Source organism: Ovis canadensis, chromosome X (genome assembly GCF_042477335.2).
Source record: "Ovis canadensis isolate MfBH-ARS-UI-01 breed Bighorn chromosome X, ARS-UI_OviCan_v2, whole genome shotgun sequence".
NCBI classification, from domain to species: Eukaryota; Metazoa; Chordata; class Mammalia; order Artiodactyla; family Bovidae; genus Ovis; species Ovis canadensis.
The window spans coordinates 101521974-101549789 of NC_091727.1; the positions used below are offsets into that span (position 1 = coordinate 101521974).

The 27816-nt window shown below is 48.2% G+C and overlaps 3 long non-coding RNA genes across 3 annotated transcripts; all 3 read right to left on the reverse strand.

The window, feature by feature from the left end:
• Positions 1–418: 418 nt before the first annotated feature.
• Positions 419–6342, reverse strand: LOC138930447 (uncharacterized). Its single transcript, XR_011446186.1, has 4 exons — positions 6202–6342; positions 5406–5499; positions 4973–5054; positions 419–4404 (listed from the first exon to the last, which is right to left on the reverse strand). It is a non-coding gene; the product is annotated as an uncharacterized lncRNA (long non-coding RNA).
• Positions 6343–11423: 5081 nt separating this feature from the next.
• LOC138930448 (uncharacterized) lies at positions 11424–16495 on the reverse strand. The gene is made up of 3 exons (XR_011446187.1): positions 16402–16495; positions 15969–16050; positions 11424–15406 (listed from the first exon to the last, which is right to left on the reverse strand). It is a non-coding gene; the product is annotated as an uncharacterized lncRNA (long non-coding RNA).
• Positions 16496–25864: 9369 nt separating this feature from the next.
• LOC138930018 (uncharacterized) lies at positions 25865–27816 on the reverse strand. Its single transcript, XR_011446076.1, has 3 exons — positions 27379–27816; positions 26946–27027; positions 25865–26393 (listed from the first exon to the last, which is right to left on the reverse strand). It is a non-coding gene; the product is annotated as an uncharacterized lncRNA (long non-coding RNA).

Here is a 27816-nt window from a genome sequence, read left to right on the forward strand (position 1 = left end):
AATACAAAACGGACCAGGAGCTTATTGTGTGCTTCCAGATTTTTGTTCCCAGGACTTCTCATGTTCTTCAGAACCATGCTGGGCCACTCCTCACATCCTCACCCAGAGCAGGAACGGGGGATATCCCCATCACCCCCTCAATATCCAGGCAAGTATCTGTCATCCTCATGAAGTGGCCAGAAGGATCACTTCACCTAGAAAGATGTCAGATTACCTACCATCCTTCTTACCTTAAGAAGGGGAGAACTTCAATTACGGCCCGGAGACCCCTCACCCTGCCACCCCACGCCCCTGTCATCAACACCCCAGATTACTGAGCCCAGAGTCCCACTCGGTACCTGATGTGATGCACACGCAGAGCCACATCTTCATTGGTCACGCTTGGAGTCGTCACAAATAATAACATTCACAAGTCGGAGCTTTTCCATCATACACATTTTATTGAAAAACACAATTCTACAGATTCAAAATATTTTACACAATCTTCTGTTCCCTTCTGACAGAGTGGAACAGTGTATCTTCCACTTGCCAAGACTGGTGAGATCAGCATAGCAACTGAAACCATCTGTAAACAAGGCCTCTGGTTATATTGCCTACTGCAAATGACCACAGAGAACTCGCCATAAGGGCACAGGTATTGGTAAACTATAAGCGAGCTGGAGGGTGAACAACGGCTCCTACTTATTCCTTTTCCTTGCAGTACCTTTGGCACAAGTTCCACTGAACGAAGTTCCCTGTGGCCTCAGTTTGGCCAGGGTGTCACAATCACAATTTGCGGGGGACAGATACCTGGGGGGGGGGGGGGGACGTGGTATCTCATGTTAGGATATTGGAGGGCAAATACAAAGTGACATAAGAAACAAAGGTTTAACTATCCCCATTGACACGTGAGAGCAGGCTTTCTCCCCTCCCTTTGCTTTAGAAGGTTTACTTTGGAAAACTTGTCAGTTCTTTCTCTGTCTCTTTGCAATATGTGGAAATCGTTTTAGAAAGCTCAATAAGCCTCTTGCCAATCTGACAACCCAGGAACGCTTCTTTAAGGACCTGGAAGCAAAAATCCTTGCAAAGGGGGAGAACTAGGTAAAGAGGGAACAACTTAAGCAGTTGAAACCAGAAACTGCTAGACCTTCTGGACAATCAGAGAAAGAAATGACTATCAAAGCAACGCACCAGAGTCAATAGAGCTGCAGGAGAAGATCATGAAAAGGTGAGGGCAGGCAGCATCTCAGGAGGATTACAGCATCCTCAGAAGCAAGAGGTGTTCCTTCTCAGAACTCCCTCAGGTTATGTTATTGTGCAACGGTATAAAACATTATAAACAACATTAAATGGTGCACAGAAAGAGCAGCGGTGGCAAAATGGTCTCCTGGGAGAGAGGCCCACAATTCACTGGGAAGATGAAATGTGAAGACTTGATCCGAATATTAATGCCTCATCTTGAATAGAGGCCCACTTCCACACACTTCACACATATCCGTGTGCTTTACTATCTTCTATACCACAGTTGTGGCCACCCAATGGTAGTGTGAGGGAACAGGGCCAGGAGACAGGAGAAAGAGCCCTGAACCCACAATGTCCACCACAATTTTCACACCAAAACCCTTGTCCTCGCCACTGTCAGTCTTTCCGTATACTCTCAGAGCCTCCTGCTCACAGCCCTGCTGGGCCCAAACTTCCCTCATCAAGAGAAAGCAAAAGCCTGAAACGGGGACACCATGGGACCTTTTCCCTCCCCAAATTGAGCTCCCCTTTCCCCTCCCCCACTCCAGTAGCACACCACCACAAACAATGCAGAACTGTCTCTCCACTGTTTACCAACACCACCTTCTTCCTCGAGATGCAGGGAAGGTCCCCTTGAGGTAATGTCACCCCCACCACCACCAGGAAGACCCAAATGGAAGAGGAGCCACCAGTAGCCAGCCTTTCTGCTAGAAAGCCTTTCCAGCAGATACACAGTGGGGAGAGACAGTACAGCCTCCGGGGGTAGCCCTCTCCAGCAAGAGGAATACAAGGGCTTCATCCTCCAGCTGGGGCACCTGACTCGGGAGGTTCCTGGACATCCAGGCTCATCGGCATATGCCCCGGAAGAAGCAAATGGCCCCCGATTCATGCACAGTTCATTGACAAGACCCATCGGACCTCTTTCTTCCAACCAACGTGCAGAGCGTGCTCAGTGGGAGAGTGCAGAAAGCGAACGTGGAAAGTTCCAACCACATTCCTACAGACTTGGGACTCCTCGGGAATCCCAATGTGCCCTCGCTCTGCACAATGGCACAGAATTCTGACATCGGGCTACGGCCAACTTCTGCCCCAGACTCAACATTTCCCATGCCCCACATGCTGCCATTGCCAATATGCGCCTTCCTTAGGACTTTAGCAAGGCACCTGAGCTGTGTGGGTGTTGAAGGAAGAAGTGTCTGGCTGCCATATCAGGAGAACACAGCAGCAACAGCAGCTCACTTTCACGTGCCTCTTCATGGCCACAGGTAGTCCCAACAGAAGAGTTGAGCGGTCTACGCAAACAAGTGCAGTCAACATCAGTGGGCGCCTCCCAGGAGACGCCCCCAGATTACTGCCCTAGGCCACAGTATAGGAGGGGGAAAGGTCACCTTTCCTGAGCCGCTTTCGACAGCCTAAGGCAGTGCACAGACGGGAGCAGGAACACAAGAACATCTCTAACAGCGAAGTCCAAAATTCTGAGGAAGGCTGTAGCATAGGGTAAAGCCTTCATCATCAAAGTCTCCCCTTGGCCAGGAAGTAATCCACTCTCATGTCACACTCAGCGATGTGCACTATTACCTTCAGTCCCCGTGCTGCAGTGATCCCGGGCAGTACCAGGGCTTGAGAAATAGGTAGCAGACATCTTGGACCACAGAAAGCCCGATGCACCTTTCACACTGAGGGCCTATGTCCTCCTGTCCAGCTTTCTCCTTGTGCTCTGAGAGCAGCTCCATAGAGGGTCACTCTTCCCAGCCCCTTCCCCACCTCTAGGCTTTAGGCACCCCAACCAAGGTCCTTATGTAGTCAGTCACTCCACCTTTCCTGATCAGGGAAGTGCGTTCCCCTCTGAGCCTCTAATCTCTACAGTACTTCTCCTGAAAAGAACCGACAATCAAGAGTGGCCTAACCACCGCTCACGAAACTCATTTAGTTCAAGGTTAAATTGGTACAGCTACTATGGAAAACAGTATGAACGTCCCTCAAAAAATTAAAAACAGAACTACCATCTAGTCCAGCAATCCCACTTGTGGTATGTATCCAAAGGAATACCTCCCACCAAGAATTTACAGAACATCAACATTCCCACGAGTGAGTAGACACTCACTGAGGTGCTGTCTCATGAGCCTAAGTGACATGGCTGGCCTAGGAATGAATTCCTGGGAAGGAACCAGCAAGCCAGATTCCACCTCAAATTCAGAAGAGGATTACCTTCTCTTTCCATGAGAGCCCTGATCTGTGAGACTGTCACCAGCTGGAGAGTCACCTTTTTGGAATCCTCAACCTTGTGACTTATTTTTAAGTGCCAATACACAGCAGATTTACCTATTCAACCATCCATTTAGGTGTTCTTGACCCCTGCCTCCAACGAAGTCAGCCAGGTTCACTTTGATGGGCAGTGGGAACAAGTGTGTATGGAAGGGGAAGAAGGCCTCACGGTTATCCTCAAGTTTCACAACTGTTTTGACTAGGAAATAAGCCAGTTTTGATCATCGTCATGCCACTTGGTGAAGGCACATGCGCCTAGGACAGGTTTCTCTAAGTATCTCAGGCTTCAGGTTTTCACTGAGTAGGAAACTATCACCACCCCCCTCTTTCACAGCTTTAAAGTAATTTCACCAATTACAGGGATAACCAAAGAGCCTTTAAACATGCCCTCTAAAGACTACACACTTTAGTTTCCAATCACAAAGAAATGTGGATTTCCTTTTAACCTTCGGTGAATGAAATTCAGGTTCTGTGATGCCTCCTTCCGGATAAAACCCGTGCTAATAAAGCAACAGAGGAGCCCGAGGTTTCTATGAAACTGGAGGTTAGAAGTGTCTCTGAATGCACCTTAGAAGAGTTCATATTTCTATTTGGCGCGTTTCCCCCACCCCAACTGTGAAAACTCTTCCGCACATTTTCAACAAATTAACCCCTGCCCAGGAAAGAAGTAACGTTATACAGACAATGAAAGAGAGGAGACCTTTCCCACACTGCCAGTTAACAAGCACCTTCTTGGTGCCTGAACTTGGTGCTGAGCCACATCAGCTTCAGCATAAGGCGTCAGAGATGGCCAGAACAGAAAGTGGCTCAGGGCAAGGCAAGGTGTGAGCTGCTGGGCTACCTCTTGGCATCATAGCAGGATTAATGAGGCTGGTTTCCAAAGAGCAGCCCAGTAATATCTGAGGAAATCTGCTGGCCCTGTGAAAGGAAACAAACGTTTGGTTGAAATGGGGGCCTGGACAGGTAGGGAGACGAGCTAAATGAAGCCACAATGTTCCCTTCCCACTTTCTGGAAATGGTGTACTAATTCCCTCCATACCTCCTGCGTGCTGAGCACTTTACAAAAACCACACAAGAGATATCCCCGAGAGCAAGGTGTCATTCCCATTTTGCAAATGTGGAAACTGAGGCTCAAAGATGACAGTAAGAAAGGGTCAGACTCAGACACTAAAATTTATTTTGAATGAAACACGATGTATTGTCTCAGCAACATCTGCAAAGCAAAAAAAAACAAACAAACAAACAAACAAAAAACCCCGACAAACTGTGGAAGGGTAAATATTTAGTCAAGTATTGACCTGCATATTACTTGACTTGTTAGCCTACACCTCCAGAACCCCTGCAAAGTAAACGCCCACCCGCTTACAGAGGGGATAGACTGGCAGACTATCATTCTCTGCCGCTCACTTGGTGTACAGGCCTCATCTTTCTCCCCTTTCCTAAACAGAGCTGGCTTTATATTACATTCAAATCCATGTTCCCCTACCTGAAAGAAAACAGCACTCCCACAGTCTCTGGATTCCTGAAGTTTGTTTTTCACAATCCCATCCAGTCCAGCCTGCTTCTGCCTGGTATTACAAGTGTTTTCCAAAAGGATAAAAAGACAGATCAGAGCTCTGATGTGAGGATGGCAAGATCAGGCTTTCTGGACATGTGACATTCTAATAAATTCAGTCTGTCTGTAAGAACGGCACTCAGGGTGAACTGGAAAAAGATGCCACTGACTAGTTAAAGGCATCGATTATAAACCTAGTGTCTGAGCAGCGCTCAGGGAGTGATCCTGACATTGTTGGAAGTTCCTGTCTTAGAGACTCAGGGAAGACATTTCAACACCATGTTAAATAATGGTACAGCTGATGGGATGGATGCTACCCTCCTCCCAGCATCTGTGGCCCCACACAGCATAAGGTAGCACTTACTCATCTGGCAGGTCTGGACAGCTAATTCCGGGTCCACTCTCTTCTCATTACAGGCCCATAGGCTGGCCAGTACTAGATTTTTCCATCACAGGTCCTGAAGGAAACAGTGATTATACAGATCTACAAGGAGACTTGCTTACAGATGGACAGCCGAACACAGTTGCAGGAAAATTAGGTAACTTGGAAGCTCGTAACATGACTGGCTGGGGCAAACTTCCCCTTTCCCTTATCCACAAAACACCAAGGCAGCCAAGGGCCGTCAGCTGTCCTAACACCGCACGCGATCCCTCAGAGCCTTACTGTCTCGTTTCACGTGGAAAATAACAGAAATACCCTCAATGGTTAAGAGAGGTCACAAAAATGGCCAAGGTCAACATTTGGACCAATCCCCGGCAGCGATATATCCACCCCAAACGCCCTACAACAGAAAGCAGAATCAGCTCCATGGCGGCCGCCAGTCAACCAGGCAGACCGTCCGGCGCCCCCACCCACCCAGCCAAACGCACCCGCCCTTCCCTCACTTTAAGCCGCAAACACTACAAAGCATTAAGACCATAACTGGGATGGAAGCTTCGAGACCCACATTTAAACAAAGAAAATCTTCTTCAAGTTTCAGCATGCCGTTACAATAATGCCCCACACCAACCCCCCCGGAAGTGCCTGAGAGGTCTTCTCCGCCATCCACCCAGGAGCCCGCAGACACGTCTGTCAAAGTGTCCATCAGGACACGCCATCTACCCGACTCTCCAACTCACACCGCAGACAGCCAAATACGAGTAAGGTTAGTAAAACTTACACTTTTACGATCTCCGGAAAGGGAGCCGCCACGTTAAATCCTAACCGAGGAAAACGGTCTACGGAAGCACAATCCAGACAGGCACGCGCTTAGGCACGCGCTTAGGCACGCGCTAGGGCTTCCTCCCGCTCTCACGCCCCCGCCTCCCAACATCGTCATTGGTGGGCCTGCGATGATTGACGGGGAGAACGGCCATTCCTCTCAGGCAGGTCTACTGGCGGGAAACTGGCCATTTCCCAAGGCCCAAGCTGACGTCAGGAAAGGAAATCTCTGGTCGTATTCCTACGTCTTTCTATAGCCGTGTCCATCCCTCAAGGCCTAGCTCGACTTCTTAGGCCTCTGCACATACCTTGTGCTTTGTTTCTTGTCATCTTAGACTTTGGAAAGCATGCACATTCAATTTACCCGGGCCTAGATCAATTACCTCCCCCTCCAGGAAGCCTTCCAAGTTTTACTCCTTCCAGGCAAAATGTGAGTTCTTCATATTAGATACGGACATGGAGATGTATCAGAGCAGAGATGCAGAGGACTTGTCTCTGAGCTCTGGGGTCAGATAGTACTGGGCTGTGCATGGTGTGAGGGACCCAAGGTTTGCACCTGGATATTTTGCAAGTGAGTTCAGGTTGCAGACATTTGGGGAAGACCAGGGAACACTGACAACAGGCTAACTCTTAGAAGCTTGCTAGGATTGGTACGACCCTTTTCAGGAATCTCATATCCTTTCCTGCTTTTCTATCTGTGAAAATCTTGTCCTTCCTACAAGGCCCAGGCATAGATCACTTCCCTAACTCTTTTCCTGAATTCATGTTCCCACCCCAACCACAAGAGTTATTCCTCCTATTGCTAGAGGAAGAAAGATATGAGGAGTTCATATCTCTGCTGCAAATGTCCCTAAGCTTCACAGTTATCCAAGGTGAGACTGGAAGCCCACTTCCTTCCAGGAGGCCCCTTGCTGCGAGGTTTCTGCACCTGCTCGCAACTTGTGAACTGTACAAACAAGAGGGCACAGTTCCCCTAGGCCTGACTACCTCGAGTGTTTAACTCATCTACCCTCTACATGGTGTGTGGACCACATAGCCACGGGGTCCCTTAGCTGGACTGCATGGTCACAGTGCACAGTGCTCCTAGGAAAGATGATCTAATGCTAGCACTGTCCCTCCCATGGGAAAGCTCACTTGAGGCTTCGTGGTGTGCCGTGTTATGCAGCAGTCCATGATGCTGCCCTGCCCACTGTGACGGCTGATTTTAGGTGCCAACTTGCCTGGTCATGGGGCGTCCGAATTAAACATTATTTCTGGTTGTATCTGTGAGGGTGTTTCTGGATGAGATGAGTATTTGAATCGGTGACTTAGCAAAATAGAAGGCCTTCCCCGATGTGGGTAGGCATCGTCCAATCCGTTGAGGGCCCAAATGGAACCAAAGCAGAGAAAGGAAGAATTCTTCCCTTTTTTCCCTATCTCGCTGCTTGAGATAGAACATTTCTCCTAGTTTTCTCCTTCTCTTCAACTAGGATTCACACCACCAGCCCCCCTGGTTCACAGGCCTTCAGACTTGGACTGAATTATACCACTGGCTTTCCTGGCTTTATACCTTGTAGGCAGGAGATTGTGGAATTTCTCAGCCTCCAGAAATAGGGAACTAAACTCAAGATAAACCTCAAGATATATACATATATGTATATATATATACATATGCATATGTATATGTATATATGTATATATGTATGTATATATGTATATATATAGGCTTCCCTTTTAGCTCAGTTGGTAAAGAATCTGCCTGCAATGCAGGAGACCCAGGTCTGATTCCTGGGTCAGGAAGAGCCCCTGGAGAAGGAAATGGCAACCCACTCCAGTGTCCTTGCCTGGAGAATCCCATAGGCAGAGGAGCCTGGCGGGCTACAGTCTGTGGGGTCACAAGAGTCAGACACGAGTTAGTGACTAAACCAACAGCCAACATATAGATAAATAGATAGATAGATATAGATATAGATAGATAGATATAGATGTAAAATGCCTCTTATTGGTTCTGTTTCCATGAATACCTCTGACTAATAAACCTGGAATATCACAGCCAGCTGCAGCTGTTACACTTGGCTTCATAGTCCTCAACTAGAACTCAGAAGAAACAGCAAAATCAAATACATGAAAATTAGTTCCAAACTATGAGTGAGGAAACTAAGATACCAGAAACAAACAGCCAGACATTGGCCCAGAGGGGTTTCTTTTCCAGTAGGTTAGCTGCTCCTTTGCAAGCCCCGAGAAAGCCTACAGGTGAGCTCTTCTAGAACTGGGCTTGTTAGGTGAGACTCTGACAAAGATCCAGAGGGCAGGAGAGCTGTTGCAGGCCTTGTCCAGGAACCAGTAAAGGATGATTAATCCACGTGGGGAGGGAAGACAAGCAGGACTGGGGCCGTTGATGTGAATCCTGCCCCAGGATCTGCCGAGTCTTTCCCATGTGTTACTAGGCTTGTCCCTCTGACTGGCGTCAGCAGATGGATACATGCTGCACCCTTTCAATCCCTGGCACACAATGACCACTACCACACAGGTCCTATCTTTCCGATCACCAGTGTCTCCTCGATCTGTGGTCACCATTCATTCTTTTTATTTTATTTTTCTCGTGTCTCGCACAGTTTATGGGTTCTTAGTTTTCTGACCAGGGACCGATGCTGGGCCCACAGCAGCGAAAGCACTGAGTTTTAACCACTGGACCACCAGGAAAGTCCTGCCTTTCATTCTTGTCTCAGTTATACTTCACTCCACATTCATGGTCTGTCTGAAGAAAACCATATCTTCTTACCTACTGTGTACAGTCCATGGGCTTGAGGTATGCTCTTGGCATTCCTATCACAATTATTCCTCCTACCAGCTGAACATCCTTCACTGTTTTGTGCCTCAGTTTCCTAATCAGTAGAGTGAGGATCCTAATAAGAACTGTGTCTTCAGGCTGCCATGACCCTCAGTGAGTTCATGAAAAGCATTTAGACCAGTGACTTAACACGCACTAAGCTTTCATGAAACGACAACTAGGACTGTTTGTTACCTTATCACCGTGCGTGTCTCTTGTCAAATACAACGTCCTTTCCGGAGACTTTCCCATGCTAGCTCTGCCGACACTGATCTACTTTCTCTGATTTTTTCTCGACTTACCTTCATGTAGCCTAATCCACATCTTACAACGTATTGGCCAGTTTGCCGGCTGTTTTGTTCCGCAATTATTACCTTCATCTATGCTAATGTCTTTGTTGACTTATTAACTTGCGCATGTCTTCATCTATATGTCTTGTTCTTAAAACTTTTACCACCAGTTTCCAATTCATCAGCTTAGTTGCTCATTTTCTCCTGGTATCATATAGCTCAATATAGAGCGCAACACATATGAAGATTCTATAGCACATAAGGGGACACTGAAATAGCACCTTTCATTAGGAGAGCCCCCGTGATATTCGATATTCCCCATGAGAAGGTCATAAACTCCCTTGTCCACTCATTGGTTTTACCAGAAGGCACAATGCGGGTGGTGCCCTGATAAGAGGAATTGGCAAAAATGTGCTGAAGATTTGGTTGACCGTATCAGGCCCGTCTGTGAAGAAAAGATGCACCAGGCTGAAATGTGTGTTGCAAGAGAGTTGACGCGGAACATGGGCAAGAGAGGAGGCAGTTTAAAGGATTAAGGAGGAGCAAGTGCACAGGAGCAGGAATGTGAAAGAATATGGCCTTCTCAGGGAAGAACGCACATTCTGGCCTCATGGGAGAAGAGAGTTAATGATATAAACTGCAAAAGATAAAGAGAAAAAGTTAAGTGGCCCATAGCAAGGACACTTGGGTTGGACGTGGTAAACTCCATTAAGATCCAATCTGCTTTTCTAATCTACCATTTTGGTGTCAGTGTGCAGGAGAGACCAAAACAGAGGGTCAGCAGAAAAAGGCAGACTGAGCACCCCTCGCGGCCTCACTCCAACATCACGTGAGTCCTGCGTGTGCACGAGGCCGCCCTGTCTGCTGCCACGTGGAACAGGGCTGTGGATATGTGTGCCGAAGACCAGGACGGCGACATAGCCGGACAGGCAGCGTATGCCGCCATCAACTGCATGTTGGACCAGGTCAACGCCTGTCTGGACCACCTGGAGGAGAGGAAGGACCACCTCCCTGGCCGCCTCCGGGAGTGCTTGAATCTAGCTGGCAGACACATCTTGAGACCCAGCAGCTGCTCAGGGAGGCCCCAAGTGATTGGCAGCCCCTAGTGGAGCCCTCCAAGGGCCCCGGGGCCAGGCCTCTACCCTGCCTGCCTGAGCCGGGCTCTAGCCTGAGCCCTCACCGCCTGGCTTAGCGAGGCCTGCAGATGACCTGGGGGATCGGCCAGCTTAGGCCATCTTTCTGCTACTTCCCTTTTGCATGCTTGGCATGCCCCCACCACCTGGCATCCCCCCGCCCCCGCCCCGCCCTGTGATCAGGTGTGGGCCTTGACCCACCCAACTTGCCTACCTGCCCAAATCCTGGATGCTCCCCTCTCTGCCTAGGTTCATGAGGCAGATTGAGAGTTATCTTAACATTCTCCGAATGTGTATTCGTGCACCATTATGCCAAGCGAATGGCTATTCCATAAAATGTTGTCTGCAAGCTGCTCTACAAAGGGGTTCTAAATTTACTATTAGAAATGTTATGCAATGTATGTAGAGTTTTTTCTTTTTTAAGCACAAACCAATTCTGCCATTCAGTTACCTTTTGGATTCTGCCCATTCATACTCTGGTAATGAGTGTTACATAGGGAAAAATCCCTAATAATCAAGGGACTGCATTCTAATACAAAACGGACCAGGAGCTTATTGTGTGCTTCCAGATTTTTGTTCCCAGGACTTCTCATGTTCTTCAGAACCATGCTGGGCCACTCCTCACATCCTCACCCAGAGCAGGAACGGGGGATATCCCCATCACCCCCTCAATATCCAGGCAAGTATCTGTCATCCTCATGAAGTGGCCAGAAGGATCACTTCACCTAGAAAGATGTCAGATTACCTACCATCCTTCTTACCTTAAGAAGGGGAGAACTTCAATTACGGCCCGGAGACCCCTCACCCTGCCACCCCACGCCCCTGTCATCAACACCCCAGATTACTGAGCCCAGAGTCCCACTCGGTACCTGATGTGATGCACACGCAGAGCCACATCTTCATTGGTCACGCTTGGAGTCGTCACAAATAATAACATTCACAAGTCGGAGCTTTTCCATCATACACATTTTATTGAAAAACACAATTCTACAGATTCAAAATATTTTACACAATCTTCTGTTCCCTTCTGACAGAGTGGAACAGTGTATCTTCCACTTGCCAAGACTGGTGAGATCAGCATAGCAACTGAAACCATCTGTAAACAAGGCCTCTGGTTATATTGCCTACTGCAAATGACCACAGAGAACTCGCCATAAGGGCACAGGTATTGGTAAACTATAAGCGAGCTGGAGGGTGAACAACGGCTCCTACTTATTCCTTTTCCTTGCAGTACCTTTGGCACAAGTTCCACTGAACGAAGTTCCCTGTGGCCTCAGTTTGGCCAGGGTGTCACAATCACAATTTGCGGGGGACAGATACCTGGGGGGGGGGGGACGTGGTATCTCATGTTAGGATATTGGAGGGCAAATACAAAGTGACATAAGAAACAAAGGTTTAACTATCCCCATTGACACGTGAGAGCAGGCTTTCTCCCCTCCCTTTGCTTTAGAAGGTTTACTTTGGAAAACTTGTCAGTTCTTTCTCTGTCTCTTTGCAATATGTGGAAATCGTTTTAGAAAGCTCAATAAGCCTCTTGCCAATCTGACAACCCAGGAACGCTTCTTTAAGGACCTGGAAGCAAAAATCCTTGCAAAGGGGGAGAACTAGGTAAAGAGGGAACAACTTAAGCAGTTGAAACCAGAAACTGCTAGACCTTCTGGACAATCAGAGAAAGAAATGACTATCAAAGCAACGCACCAGAGTCAATAGAGCTGCAGGAGAAGATCATGAAAAGGTGAGGGCAGGCAGCATCTCAGGAGGATTACAGCATCCTCAGAAGCAAGAGGTGTTCCTTCTCAGAACTCCCTCAGGTTATGTTATTGTGCAACGGTATAAAACATTATAAACAACATTAAATGGTGCACAGAAAGAGCAGCGGTGGCAAAATGGTCTCCTGGGAGAGAGGCCCACAATTCACTGGGAAGATGAAATGTGAAGACTTGATCCGAATATTAATGCCTCATCTTGAATAGAGGCCCACTTCCACACACTTCACACATATCCGTGTGCTTTACTATCTTCTATACCACAGTTGTGGCCACCCAATGGTAGTGTGAGGGAACAGGGCCAGGAGACAGGAGAAAGAGCCCTGAACCCACAATGTCCACCACAATTTTCACACCAAAACCCTTGTCCTCGCCACTGTCAGTCTTTCCGTATACTCTCAGAGCCTCCTGCTCACAGCCCTGCTGGGCCCAAACTTCCCTCATCAAGAGAAAGCAAAAGCCTGAAACGGGGACACCATGGGACCTTTTCCCTCCCCAAATTGAGCTCCCCTTTCCCCTCCCCCACTCCAGTAGCACACCACCACAAACAATGCAGAACTGTCTCTCCACTGTTTACCAACACCACCTTCTTCCTCGAGATGCAGGGAAGGTCCCCTTGAGGTAATGTCACCCCCACCACCACCAGGAAGACCCAAATGGAAGAGGAGCCACCAGTAGCCAGCCTTTCTGCTAGAAAGCCTTTCCAGCAGATACACAGTGGGGAGAGACAGTACAGCCTCCGGGGGTAGCCCTCTCCAGCAAGAGGAATACAAGGGCTTCATCCTCCAGCTGGGGCACCTGACTCGGGAGGTTCCTGGACATCCAGGCTCATCGGCATATGCCCCGGAAGAAGCAAATGGCCCCCGATTCATGCACAGTTCATTGACAAGACCCATCGGACCTCTTTCTTCCAACCAACGTGCAGAGCGTGCTCAGTGGGAGAGTGCAGAAAGCGAACGTGGAAAGTTCCAACCACATTCCTACAGACTTGGGACTCCTCGGGAATCCCAATGTGCCCTCGCTCTGCACAATGGCACAGAATTCTGACATCGGGCTACGGCCAACTTCTGCCCCAGACTCAACATTTCCCATGCCCCACATGCTGCCATTGCCAATATGCGCCTTCCTTAGGACTTTAGCAAGGCACCTGAGCTGTGTGGGTGTTGAAGGAAGAAGTGTCTGGCTGCCATATCAGGAGAACACAGCAGCAACAGCAGCTCACTTTCACGTGCCTCTTCATGGCCACAGGTAGTCCCAACAGAAGAGTTGAGCGGTCTACGCAAACAAGTGCAGTCAACATCAGTGGGCGCCTCCCAGGAGACGCCCCCAGATTACTGCCCTAGGCCACAGTATAGGAGGGGGAAAGGTCACCTTTCCTGAGCCGCTTTCGACAGCCTAAGGCAGTGCACAGACGGGAGCAGGAACACAAGAACATCTCTAACAGCGAAGTCCAAAATTCTGAGGAAGGCTGTAGCATAGGGTAAAGCCTTCATCATCAAAGTCTCCCCTTGGCCAGGAAGTAATCCACTCTCATGTCACACTCAGCGATGTGCACTATTACCTTCAGTCCCCGTGCTGCAGTGATCCCGGGCAGTACCAGGGCTTGAGAAATAGGTAGCAGACATCTTGGACCACAGAAAGCCCGATGCACCTTTCACACTGAGGGCCTATGTCCTCCTGTCCAGCTTTCTCCTTGTGCTCTGAGAGCAGCTCCATAGAGGGTCACTCTTCCCAGCCCCTTCCCCACCTCTAGGCTTTAGGCACCCCAACCAAGGTCCTTATGTAGTCAGTCACTCCACCTTTCCTGATCAGGGAAGTGCGTTCCCCTCTGAGCCTCTAATCTCTACAGTACTTCTCCTGAAAAGAACCGACAATCAAGAGTGGCCTAACCACCGCTCACGAAACTCATTTAGTTCAAGGTTAAATTGGTACAGCTACTATGGAAAACAGTATGAACGTCCCTCAAAAAATTAAAAACAGAACTACCATCTAGTCCAGCAATCCCACTTGTGGTATGTATCCAAAGGAATACCTCCCACCAAGAATTTACAGAACATCAACATTCCCACGAGTGAGTAGACACTCACTGAGGTGCTGTCTCATGAGCCTAAGTGACATGGCTGGCCTAGGAATGAATTCCTGGGAAGGAACCAGCAAGCCAGATTCCACCTCAAATTCAGAAGAGGATTACCTTCTCTTTCCATGAGAGCCCTGATCTGTGAGACTGTCACCAGCTGGAGAGTCACCTTTTTGGAATCCTCAACCTTGTGACTTATTTTTAAGTGCCAATACACAGCAGATTTACCTATTCAACCATCCATTTAGGTGTTCTTGACCCCTGCCTCCAACGAAGTCAGCCAGGTTCACTTTGATGGGCAGTGGGAACAAGTGTGTATGGAAGGGGAAGAAGGCCTCACGGTTATCCTCAAGTTTCACAACTGTTTTGACTAGGAAATAAGCCAGTTTTGATCATCGTCATGCCACTTGGTGAAGGCACATGCGCCTAGGACAGGTTTCTCTAAGTATCTCAGGCTTCAGGTTTTCACTGAGTAGGAAACTATCACCACCCCCCTCTTTCACAGCTTTAAAGTAATTTCACCAATTACAGGGATAACCAAAGAGCCTTTAAACATGCCCTCTAAAGACTACACACTTTAGTTTCCAATCACAAAGAAATGTGGATTTCCTTTTAACCTTCGGTGAATGAAATTCAGGTTCTGTGATGCCTCCTTCCGGATAAAACCCGTGCTAATAAAGCAACAGAGGAGCCCGAGGTTTCTATGAAACTGGAGGTTAGAAGTGTCTCTGAATGCACCTTAGAAGAGTTCATATTTCTATTTGGCGCGTTTCCCCCACCCCAACTGTGAAAACTCTTCCGCACATTTTCAACAAATTAACCCCTGCCCAGGAAAGAAGTAACGTTATACAGACAATGAAAGAGAGGAGACCTTTCCCACACTGCCAGTTAACAAGCACCTTCTTGGTGCCTGAACTTGGTGCTGAGCCACATCAGCTTCAGCATAAGGCGTCAGAGATGGCCAGAACAGAAAGTGGCTCAGGGCAAGGCAAGGTGTGAGCTGCTGGGCTACCTCTTGGCATCATAGCAGGATTAATGAGGCTGGTTTCCAAAGAGCAGCCCAGTAATATCTGAGGAAATCTGCTGGCCCTGTGAAAGGAAACAAACGTTTGGTTGAAATGGGGGCCTGGACAGGTAGGGAGACGAGCTAAATGAAGCCACAATGTTCCCTTCCCACTTTCTGGAAATGGTGTACTAATTCCCTCCATACCTCCTGCGTGCTGAGCACTTTACAAAAACCACACAAGAGATATCCCCGAGAGCAAGGTGTCATTCCCATTTTGCAAATGTGGAAACTGAGGCTCAAAGATGACAGTAAGAAAGGGTCAGACTCAGACACTAAAATTTATTTTGAATGAAACACGATGTATTGTCTCAGCAACATCTGCAAAGCAAAAAAAAAAAAAAACAAACAAAAAACCCCGACAAACTGTGGAAGGGTAAATATTTAGTCAAGTATTGACCTGCATATTACTTGACTTGTTAGCCTACACCTCCAGAACCCCTGCAAAGTAAACGCCCACCCGCTTACAGAGGGGATAGACTGGCAGACTATCATTCTCTGCCGCTCACTTGGTGTACAGGCCTCATCTTTCTCCCCTTTCCTAAACAGAGCTGGCTTTATATTACATTCAAATCCATGTTCCCCTACCTGAAAGAAAACAGCACTCCCACAGTCTCTGGATTCCTGAAGTTTGTTTTTCACAATCCCATCCAGTCCAGCCTGCTTCTGCCTGGTATTACAAGTGTTTTCCAAAAGGATAAAAAGACAGATCAGAGCTCTGATGTGAGGATGGCAAGATCAGGCTTTCTGGACATGTGACATTCTAATAAATTCAGTCTGTCTGTAAGAACGGCACTCAGGGTGAACTGGAAAAAGATGCCACTGACTAGTTAAAGGCATCGATTATAAACCTAGTGTCTGAGCAGCGCTCAGGGAGTGATCCTGACATTGTTGGAAGTTCCTGTCTTAGAGACTCAGGGAAGACATTTCAACACCATGTTAAATAATGGTACAGCTGATGGGATGGATGCTACCCTCCTCCCAGCATCTGTGGCCCCACACAGCATAAGGTAGCACTTACTCATCTGGCAGGTCTGGACAGCTAATTCCGGGTCCACTCTCTTCTCATTACAGGCCCATAGGCTGGCCAGTACTAGATTTTTCCATCACAGGTCCTGAAGGAAACAGTGATTATACAGATCTACAAGGAGACTTGCTTACAGATGGACAGCCGAACACAGTTGCAGGAAAATTAGGTAACTTGGAAGCTCGTAACATGACTGGCTGGGGCAAACTTCCCCTTTCCCTTATCCACAAAACACCAAGGCAGCCAAGGGCCGTCAGCTGTCCTAACACCGCACGCGATCCCTCAGAGCCTTACTGTCTCGTTTCACGTGGAAAATAACAGAAATACCCTCAATGGTTAAGAGAGGTCACAAAAATGGCCAAGGTCAACATTTGGACCAATCCCCGGCAGCGATATATCCACCCCAAACGCCCTACAACAGAAAGCAGAATCAGCTCCATGGCGGCCGCCAGTCAACCAGGCAGACCGTCCGGCGCCCCCACCCACCCAGCCAAACGCACCCGCCCTTCCCTCACTTTAAGCCGCAAACACTACAAAGCATTAAGACCATAACTGGGATGGAAGCTTCGAGACCCACATTTAAACAAAGAAAATCTTCTTCAAGTTTCAGCATGCCGTTACAATAATGCCCCACACCAACCCCCCCGGAAGTGCCTGAGAGGTCTTCTCCGCCATCCACCCAGGAGCCCGCAGACACGTCTGTCAAAGTGTCCATCAGGACACGCCATCTACCCGACTCTCCAACTCACACCGCAGACAGCCAAATACGAGTAAGGTTAGTAAAACTTACACTTTTACGATCTCCGGAAAGGGAGCCGCCACGTTAAATCCTAACCGAGGAAAACGGTCTACGGAAGCACAATCCAGACAGGCACGCGCTTAGGCACGCGCTAGGGCTTCCTCCCGCTCTCACGCCCCCGCCTCCCAACATCGTCATTGGTGGGCCTGCGATGATTGACGGGGAGAACGGCCATTCCTCTCAGGCAGGTCTACTGGCGGGAAACTGGCCATTTCCCAAGGCCCAAGCTGACGTCAGGAAAGGAAATCTCTGGTCGTATTCCTACGTCTTTCTATAGCCGTGTCCATCCCTCAAGGCCTAGCTCGACTTCTTAGGCCTCTGCACATACCTTGTGCTTTGTTTCTTGTCATCTTAGACTTTGGAAAGCATGCACATTCAATTTACCCGGGCCTAGATCAATTACCTCCCCCTCCAGGAAGCCTTCCAAGTTTTACTCCTTCCAGGCAAAATGTGAGTTCTTCATATTAGATACGGACATGGAGATGTATCAGAGCAGAGATGCAGAGGACTTGTCTCTGAGCTCTGGGGTCAGATAGTACTGGGCTGTGCACGGTGTGAGGGACCCAAGGTTGGCACCTGGATATTTTGCAAGTGAGTTCAGGTTGCAGACATTTGGGGAAGACCAGGGAACACTGACAACAGGCTAACTCTTAGAAGCTTGCTAGGATTGGTACGACCCTTTTCAGGAATCTCATATCCTTTCCTGCTTTTCTATCTGTGAAAATCTTGTCCTTCCTACAAGGCCCAGGCATAGATCACTTCCCTAACTCTTTTCCTGAATTCATGTTCCCACCCCAACCACAAGAGTTATTCCTCCTATTGCTAGAGGAAGAAAGATATGAGGAGTTCATATCTCTGCTGCAAATGTCCCTAAGCTTCACAGTTATCCAAGGTGAGACTGGAAGCCCACTTCCTTCCAGGAGGCCCCTTGCTGCGAGGTTTCTGCACCTGCTCGCAACTTGTGAACTGTACAAACAAGAGGGCACAGTTCCCCTAGGCCTGACTACCTCGAGTGTTTAACTCATCTACCCTCTACATGGTGTGTGGACCACATAGCCACGGGGTCCCTTAGCTGGACTGCATGGTCACAGTGCACAGTGCTCCTAGGAAAGATGATCTAATGCTAGCACTGTCCCTCCCATGGGAAAGCTCACTTGAGGCTTCGTGGTGTGCCGTGTTATGCAGCAGTCCATGATGCTGCCCTGCCCACTGTGACGGCTGATTTTAGGTGCCAACTTGACTGGTCATGGGGCGTCCGAATTAAACATTATTTCTGGTTGTATCTGTGAGGGTGTTTCTGGATGAGATGAGTATTTGAATCGGTGACTTAGCAAAATAGAAGGCCTTCCCCGATGTGGGTAGGCATCATCCAATCCGTTGAGGGCCCAAATGGAACCAAAGCAGAGAAAGGAAGAATTCTTCCCTTTTTTCCCTATCTCGCTGCTTGAGATAGAACATTTCTCCTAGTTTTCTCCTTCTCTTCAACTAGGATTCACACCACCAGCCCCCCTGGTTCACAGGCCTTCAGACTTGGACTGAATTATACCACTGGCTTTCCTGGCTTTATACCTTGTAGGCAGGAGATTGTGGAATTTCTCAGCCTCCAGAAATAGGGAACTAAACTCAAGATAAACCTCAAGATATATACATATATGTATATATATACATATGCATATGTATATGTATATATGTATATATGTATGTATATATGTATATATATAGGCTTCCCTTTTAGCTCAGTTGGTAAAGAATCTGCCTGCAATGCAGGAGACCCAGGTCTGATTCCTGGGTCAGGAAGATCCCCTGGAGAAGGAAATGGCAACTCACTCCAGTGTCCTTGCCTGGAGAATCCCATAGGCAGAGGAGCCTGGCGGGCTACAGTCTGTGGGGTCACAAGAGTCAGACACGAGTTAGTGACTAAACCAACAGCCAACATATAGATAAATAGATAGATAGATATAGATATAGATAGATAGATAGATATAGATGTAAAATGCCTCTTATTGGTTCTGTTTCCATGAATACCTCTGACTAATAAACCTGGAATATCACAGCCAGCTGCAGCTGTTACACTTGGCTTCATAGTCCTCAACTAGAACTCAGAAGAAACAGCAAAATCAAATACATGAAAATTAGTTCCAAACTATGAGTGAGGAAACTAAGATACCAGAAACAAACAGCCAGACATTGGCCCAGAGGGGTTTCTTTTCCAGTAGGTTAGCTGCTCCTTTGCAAGCCCCGAGAAAGCCTACAGGTGAGCTCTTCTAGAACTGGGCTTGTTAGGTGAGACTCTGACAAAGATCCAGAGGGCAGGAGAGCTGTTGCAGGCCTTGTCCAGGAACCAGTAAAGGATGATTAATCCACGTGGGGAGGGAAGACAAGCAGGACTGGGGCCGTTGATGTGAATCCTGCCCCAGGATCTGCCGAGTCTTTCCCATGTGTTACTAGGCTTGTCCCTCTGACTGGCGTCAGCAGATGGATACATGCTGCACCCTTTCAATCCCTGGCACACAATGACCACTACCACACAGGTCCTATCTTTCCGATCACCAGTGTCTCCTCGATCTGTGGTCACCATTCATTCTTTTTATTTTATTTTTCTCGTGTCTCGCACAGTTTATGGGTTCTTAGTTTTCTGACCAGGGACCGATGCTGGGCCCACAGCAGCGAAAGCACTGAGTTTTAACCACTGGACCACCAGGAAAGTCCTGCCTTTCATTCTTGTCTCAGTTATACTTCACTCCACATTCATGGTCTGTCTGAAGAAAACCATATCTTCTTACCTACTGTGTACAGTCCATGGGCTTGAGGTATGCTCTTGGCATTCCTATCACAATTATTCCTCCTACCAGCTGAACATCCTTCACTGTTTTGTGCCTCAGTTTCCTAATCAGTAGAGTGAGGATCCTAATAAGAACTGTGTCTTCAGGCTGCCATGACCCTCAGTGAGTTCATGAAAAGCATTTAGACCAGTGACTTAACACGCACTAAGCTTTCATGAAACGACAACTAGGACTGTTTGTTACCTTATCACCGTGCGTGTCTCTTGTCAAATACAACGTCCTTTCCGGAGACTTTCCCATGCTAGCTCTGCCGACACTGATCTACTTTCTCTGATTTTTTCTCGACTTACCTTCATGTAGCCTAATCCACATCTTACAACGTATTGGCCAGTTTGCTGGCTGTTTTGTTCCGCAATTATTACCTTCATCTATGCTAATGTCTTTGTTGACTTATTAACTTGCGCATGTCTTCATCTATATGTCTTGTTCTTAAAACTTTTACCACCAGTTTCCAATTCATCAGCTTAGTTGCTCATTTTCTCCTGGTATCATATAGCTCAATATAGAGCGCAACACATATGAAGATTCTATAGCACATAAGGGGACACTGAAATAGCACCTTTCATTAGGAGAGCCCCCGTGATATTCGATATTCCCCATGAGAAGGTCATAAACTCCCTTGTCCACTCATTGGTTTTACCAGAAGGCACAATGCGGGTGGTGCCCTGATAAGAGGAATTGGCAAAAATGTGCTGAAGATTTGGTTGACCGTATCAGGCCCGTCTGTGAAGAAAAGATGCACCAGGCTGAAATGTGTGTTGCAAGAGAGTTGACGCGGAACATGGGCAAGAGAGGAGGCAGTTTAAAGGATTAAGGAGGAGCAAGTGCACAGGAGCAGGAATGTGAAAGAATATGGCCTTCTCAGGGAAGAACGCACATTCTGGCCTCATGGGAGAAGAGAGTTAATGATATAAACTGCAAAAGATAAAGAGAAAAAGTTAAGTGGCCCATAGCAAGGACACTTGGGTTGGACGTGGTAAACTCCATTAAGATCCAATCTGCTTTTCTAATCTACCATTTTGGTGTCAGTGTGCAGGAGAGACCAAAACAGAGGGTCAGCAGAAAAAGGCAGACTGAGCACCCCTCGCGGCCTCACTCCAACATCACGTGAGTCCTGCGTGTGCACGAGGCCGCCCTGTCTGCTGCCACGTGGAACAGGGCTGTGGATATGTGTGCCGAAGACCAGGACGGCGACATAGCCGGACAGGCAGCGTATGCCGCCATCAACTGCATGTTGGACCAGGTCAACGCCTGTCTGGACCACCTGGAGGAGAGGAAGGACCACCTCCCTGGCCGCCTCCGGGAGTGCTTGAATCTAGCTGGCAGACACATCTTGAGACCCAGCAGCTGCTCAGGGAGGCCCCAAGTGATTGGCAGCCCCTAGTGGAGCCCTCCAAGGGCCCCGGGGCCAGGCCTCTACCCTGCCTGCCTGAGCCGGGCTCTAGCCTGAGCCCTCACCGCCTGGCTTAGCGAGGCCTGCAGATGACCTGGGGGATCGGCCAGCTTAGGCCATCTTTCTGCTACTTCCCTTTTGCATGCTTGGCATGCCCCCACCACCTGGCATCCCCCCGCCCCCGCCCCGCCCTGTGATCAGGTGTGGGCCTTGACCCACCCAACTTGCCTACCTGCCCAAATCCTGGATGCTCCCCTCTCTGCCTAGGTTCATGAGGCAGATTGAGAGTTATCTTAACATTCTCCGAATGTGTATTCGTGCACCATTATGCCAAGCGAATGGCTATTCCATAAAATGTTGTCTGCAAGCTGCTCTACAAAGGGGTTCTAAATTTACTATTAGAAATGTTATGCAATGTATGTAGAGTTTTTTCTTTTTTAAGCACAAACCAATTCTGCCATTCAGTTACCTTTTGGATTCTGCCCATTCATACTCTGGTAATGAGTGTTACATAGGGAAAAATCCCTAATAATCAAGGGACTGCATTCTAATACAAAACGGACCAGGAGCTTATTGTGTGCTTCCAGATTTTTGTTCCCAGGACTTCTCATGTTCTTCAGAACCATGCTGGGCCACTCCTCACATCCTCACCCAGAGCAGGAACGGGGGATATCCCCATCACCCCCTCAATATCCAGGCAAGTATCTGTCATCCTCATGAAGTGGCCAGAAGGATCACTTCACCTAGAAAGATGTCAGATTACCTACCATCCTTCTTACCTTAAGAAGGGGAGAACTTCAATTACGGCCCGGAGACCCCTCACCCTGCCACCCCACGCCCCTGTCATCAACACCCCAGATTACTGAGCCCAGAGTCCCACTCGGTACCTGATGTGATGCACACGCAGAGCCACATCTTCATTGGTCACGCTTGGAGTCGTCACAAATAATAACATTCACAAGTCGGAGCTTTTCCATCATACACATTTTATTGAAAAACACAATTCTACAGATTCAAAATATTTTACACAATCTTCTGTTCCCTTCTGACAGAGTGGAACAGTGTATCTTCCACTTGCCAAGACTGGTGAGATCAGCATAGCAACTGAAACCATCTGTAAACAAGGCCTCTGGTTATATTGCCTACTGCAAATGACCACAGAGAACTCGCCATAAGGGCACAGGTATTGGTAAACTATAAGCGAGCTGGAGGGTGAACAACGGCTCCTACTTATTCCTTTTCCTTGCAGTACCTTTGGCACAAGTTCCACTGAACGAAGTTCCCTGTGGCCTCAGTTTGGCCAGGGTGTCACAATCACAATTTGCGGGGGACAGATACCTGGGGGGGGGGGGGACGTGGTATCTCATGTTAGGATATTGGAGGGCAAATACAAAGTGACATAAGAAACAAAGGTTTAACTATCCCCATTGACACGTGAGAGCAGGCTTTCTCCCCTCCCTTTGCTTTAGAAGGTTTACTTTGGAAAACTTGTCAGTTCTTTCTCTGTCTCTTTGCAATATGTGGAAATCGTTTTAGAAAGCTCAATAAGCCTCTTGCCAATCTGACAACCCAGGAACGCTTCTTTAAGGACCTGGAAGCAAAAATCCTTGCAAAGGGGGAGAACTAGGTAAAGAGGGAACAACTTAAGCAGTTGAAACCAGAAACTGCTAGACCTTCTGGACAATCAGAGAAAGAAATGACTATCAAAGCAACGCACCAGAGTCAATAGAGCTGCAGGAGAAGATCATGAAAAGGTGAGGGCAGGTAGCATCTCAGGAGGATTACAGCATCCTCAGAAGCAAGAGGTGTTCCTTCTCAGAACTCCCTCAGGTTATGTTATTGTGCAACGGTATAAAACATTATAAACAACATTAAATGGTGCACAGAAAGAGCAGCGGTGGCAAAATGGTCTCCTGGGAGAGAGGCCCACAATTCACTGGGAAGATGAAATGTGAAGACTTGATCCGAATATTAATGCCTCATCTTGAATAGAGGCCCACTTCCACACACTTCACACATATCCGTGTGCTTTACTATCTTCTATACCACAGTTGTGGCCACCCAATGGTAGTGTGAGGGAACAGGGCCAGGAGACAGGAGAAAGAGCCCTGAACCCACAATGTCCACCACAATTTTCACACCAAAACCCTTGTCCTCGCCACTGTCAGTCTTTCCGTATACTCTCAGAGCCTCCTGCTCACAGCCCTGCTGGGCCCAAACTTCCCTCATCAAGAGAAAGCAAAAGCCTGAAACGGGGACACCATGGGACCTTTTCCCTCCCCAAATTGAGCTCCCCTTTCCCCTCCCCCACTCCAGTAGCACACCACCACAAACAATGCAGAACTGTCTCTCCACTGTTTACCAACACCACCTTCTTCCTCGAGATGCAGGGAAGGTCCCCTTGAGGTAATGTCACCCCCACCACCACCAGGAAGACCCAAATGGAAGAGGAGCCACCAGTAGCCAGCCTTTCTGCTAGAAAGCCTTTCCAGCAGATACACAGTGGGGAGAGACAGTACAGCCTCTGGGGGTAGCCCTCTCCAGCAAGAGGAATACAAGGGCTTCATCCTCCAGCTGGGGCACCTGACTCGGGAGGTTCCTGGACATCCAGGCTCATCGGCATATGCCCCGGAAGAAGCAAATGGCCCCCGATTCATGCACAGTTCATTGACAAGACCCAACGGACCTCTTTCTTCCAACCAACGTGCAGAGCGTGCTCAGTGGGAGAGTGCAGAAAGCGAACGTGGAAAGTTCCAACCACATTCCTACAGACTTGGGACTCCTCGGGAATCCCAATGTGCCCTCGCTCTGCACAATGGCACAGAATTCTGACATCGGGCTACGGCCAACTTCTGCCCCAGACTCAACATTTCCCATGCCCCACATGCTGCCATTGCCAATATGCGCCTTCCTTAGGACTTTAGCAAGGCACCTGAGCTGTGTGGGTGTTGAAGGAAGAAGTGTCTGGCTGCCATATCAGGAGAACACAGCAGCAACAGCAGCTCACTTTCACGTGCCTCTTCATGGCCACAGGTAGTCCCAACAGAAGAGTTGAGCGGTCTACGCAAACAAGTGCAGTCAACATCAGTGGGCGCCTCCCAGGAGACGCCCCCAGATTACTGCCCTAGGCCACAGTATAGGAGGGGGAAAGGTCACCTTTCCTGAGCCGCTTTCGACAGCCTAAGGCAGTGCACAGACGGGAGCAGGAACACAAGAACATCTCTAACAGCGAAGTCCAAAATTCTGAGGAAGGCTGTAGCATAGGGTAAAGCCTTCATCATCAAAGTCTCCCCTTGGCCAGGAAGTAATCCACTCTCATGTCACACTCAGCGATGTGCACTATTACCTTCAGTCCCCGTGCTGCAGTGATCCCGGGCAGTACCAGGGCTTGAGAAATAGGTAGCAGACATCTTGGACCACAGAAAGCCCGATGCACCTTTCACACTGAGGGCCTATGTCCTCCTGTCCAGCTTTCTCCTTGTGCTCTGAGAGCAGCTCCATAGAGGGTCACTCTTCCCAGCCCCTTCCCCACCTCTAGGCTTTAGGCACCCCAACCAAGGTCCTTATGTAGTCAGTCACTCCACCTTTCCTGATCAGGGAAGTGCGTTCCCCTCTGAGCCTCTAATCTCTACAGTACTTCTCCTGAAAAGAACCGACAATCAAGAGTGGCCTAACCACCGCTCACGAAACTCATTTAGTTCAAGGTTAAATTGGTACAGCTACTATGGAAAACAGTATGAACGTCCCTCAAAAAATTAAAAACAGAACTACCATCTAGTCCAGCAATCCCACTTGTGGTATGTATCCAAAGGAATACCTCCCACCAAGAATTTACAGAACATCAACATTCCCACGAGTGAGTAGACACTCACTGAGGTGCTGTCTCATGAGCCTAAGTGACATGGCTGGCCTAGGAATGAATTCCTGGGAAGGAACCAGCAAGCCAGATTCCACCTCAAATTCAGAAGAGGATTACCTTCTCTTTCCATGAGAGCCCTGATCTGTGAGACTGTCACCAGCTGGAGAGTCACCTTTTTGGAATCCTCAACCTTGTGACTTATTTTTAAGTGCCAATACACAGCAGATTTACCTATTCAACCATCCATTTAGGTGTTCTTGACCCCTGCCTCCAGCGAAGTCAGCCAGGTTCACTTTGATGGGCAGTGGGAACAAGTGTGTATGGAAGGGGAAGAAGGCCTCACGGTTATCCTCAAGTTTCACAACTGTTTTGACTAGGAAATAAGCCAGTTTTGATCATCGTCATGCCACTTGGTGAAGGCACATGCGCCTAGGACAGGTTTCTCTAAGTATCTCAGGCTTCAGGTTTTCACTGAGTAGGAAACTATCACCACCCCCCTCTTTCACAGCTTTAAAGTAATTTCACCAATTACAGGGATAACCAAAGAGCCTTTAAACATGCCCTCTAAAGACTACACACTTTAGTTTCCAATCACAAAGAAATGTGGATTTCCTTTTAACCTTCGGTGAATGAAATTCAGGTTCTGTGATGCCTCCTTCCGGATAAAACCCGTGCTAATAAAGCAACAGAGGAGCCCGAGGTTTCTATGAAACTGGAGGTTAGAAGTGTCTCTGAATGCACCTTAGAAGAGTTCATATTTCTATTTGGCGCGTTTCCCCCACCCCAACTGTGAAAACTCTTCCGCACATTTTCAACAAATTAACCCCTGCCCAGGAAAGAAGTAACGTTATACAGACAATGAAAGAGAGGAGACCTTTCCCACACTGCCAGTTAACAAGCACCTTCTTGGTGCCTGAACTTGGTGCTGAGCCACATCAGCTTCAGCATAAGGCGTCAGAGATGGCCAGAACAGAAAGTGGCTCAGGGCAAGGCAAGGTGTGAGCTGCTGGGCTACCTCTTGGCATCATAGCAGGATTAATGAGGCTGGTTTCCAAAGAGCAGCCCAGTAATATCTGAGGAAATCTGCTGGCCCTGTGAAAGGAAACAAACGTTTGGTTGAAATGGGGGTCTGGACAGGTAGGGAGACGAGCTAAACGAAGCCACAATGTTCCCTTCCCACTTTCTGGAAATGGTGTACTAATTCCCTCCATACCTCCTGCGTGCTGAGCACTTTACAAAAACCACACAAGAGATATCCCCGAGAGCAAGGTGTCATTCCCATTTTGCAAATGTGGAAACTGAGGCTCAAAGATGACAGTAAGAAAGGGTCAGACTCAGACACTAAAATTTATTTTGAATGAAACACGATGTATTGTCTCAGCAACATCTGCAAAGCAAAAAAAAAAAAAAAACCCCGACAAACTGTGGAAGGGTAAATATTTAGTCAAGTATTGACCTGCATATTACTTGACTTGTTAGCCTACACCTCCAGAACCCCTGCAAAGTAAACGCCCACCCGCTTACAGAGGGGATAGACTGGCAGACTATCATTCTCTGCCGCTCACTTGGTGTACAGGCCTCATCTTTCTCCCCTTTCCTAAACAGAGCTGGCTTTATATTACATTCAAATCCATGTTCCCCTACCTGAAAGAAAACAGCACTCCCACAGTCTCTGGATTCCTGAAGTTTGTTTTTCACAATCCCATCCAGTCCAGCCTGCTTCTGCCTGGTATTACAAGTGTTTTCCAAAAGGATAAAAAGACAGATCAGAGCTCTGATGTGAGGATGGCAAGATCAGGCTTTCTGGACATGTGACATTCTAATAAATTCAGTCTGTCTGTAAGAACGGCACTCAGGGTGAACTGGAAAAAGATGCCACTGACTAGTTAAAGGCATCGATTATAAACCTAGTGTCTGAGCAGCGCTCAGGGAGTGATCCTGACATTGTTGGAAGTTCCTGTCTTAGAGACTCAGGGAAGACATTTCAACACCATGTTAAATAATGGTACAGCTGATGGGATGGATGCTACCCTCCTCCCAGCATCTGTGGCCCCACACAGCATAAGGTAGCACTTACTCATCTGGCAGGTCTGGACAGCTAATTCCGGGTCCACTCTCTTCTCATTACAGGCCCATAGGCTGGCCAGTACTAGATTTTTCCATCACAGGTCCTGAAGGAAACAGTGATTATACAGATCTACAAGGAGACTTGCTTACAGATGGACAGCCGAACACAGTTGCAGGAAAATTAGGTAACTTGGAAGCTCGTAACATGACTGGCTGGGGCAAACTTCCCCTTTCCCTTATCCACAAAACACCAAGGCAGCCAAGGGCCGTCAGCTGTCCTAACACCGCACGCGATCCCTCAGAGCCTTACTGTCTCGTTTCACGTGGAAAATAACAGAAATACCCTCAATGGTTAAGAGAGGTCACAAAAATGGCCAAGGTCAACATTTGGACCAATCCCCGGCAGCGATATATCCACCCCAAACGCCCTACAACAGAAAGCAGAATC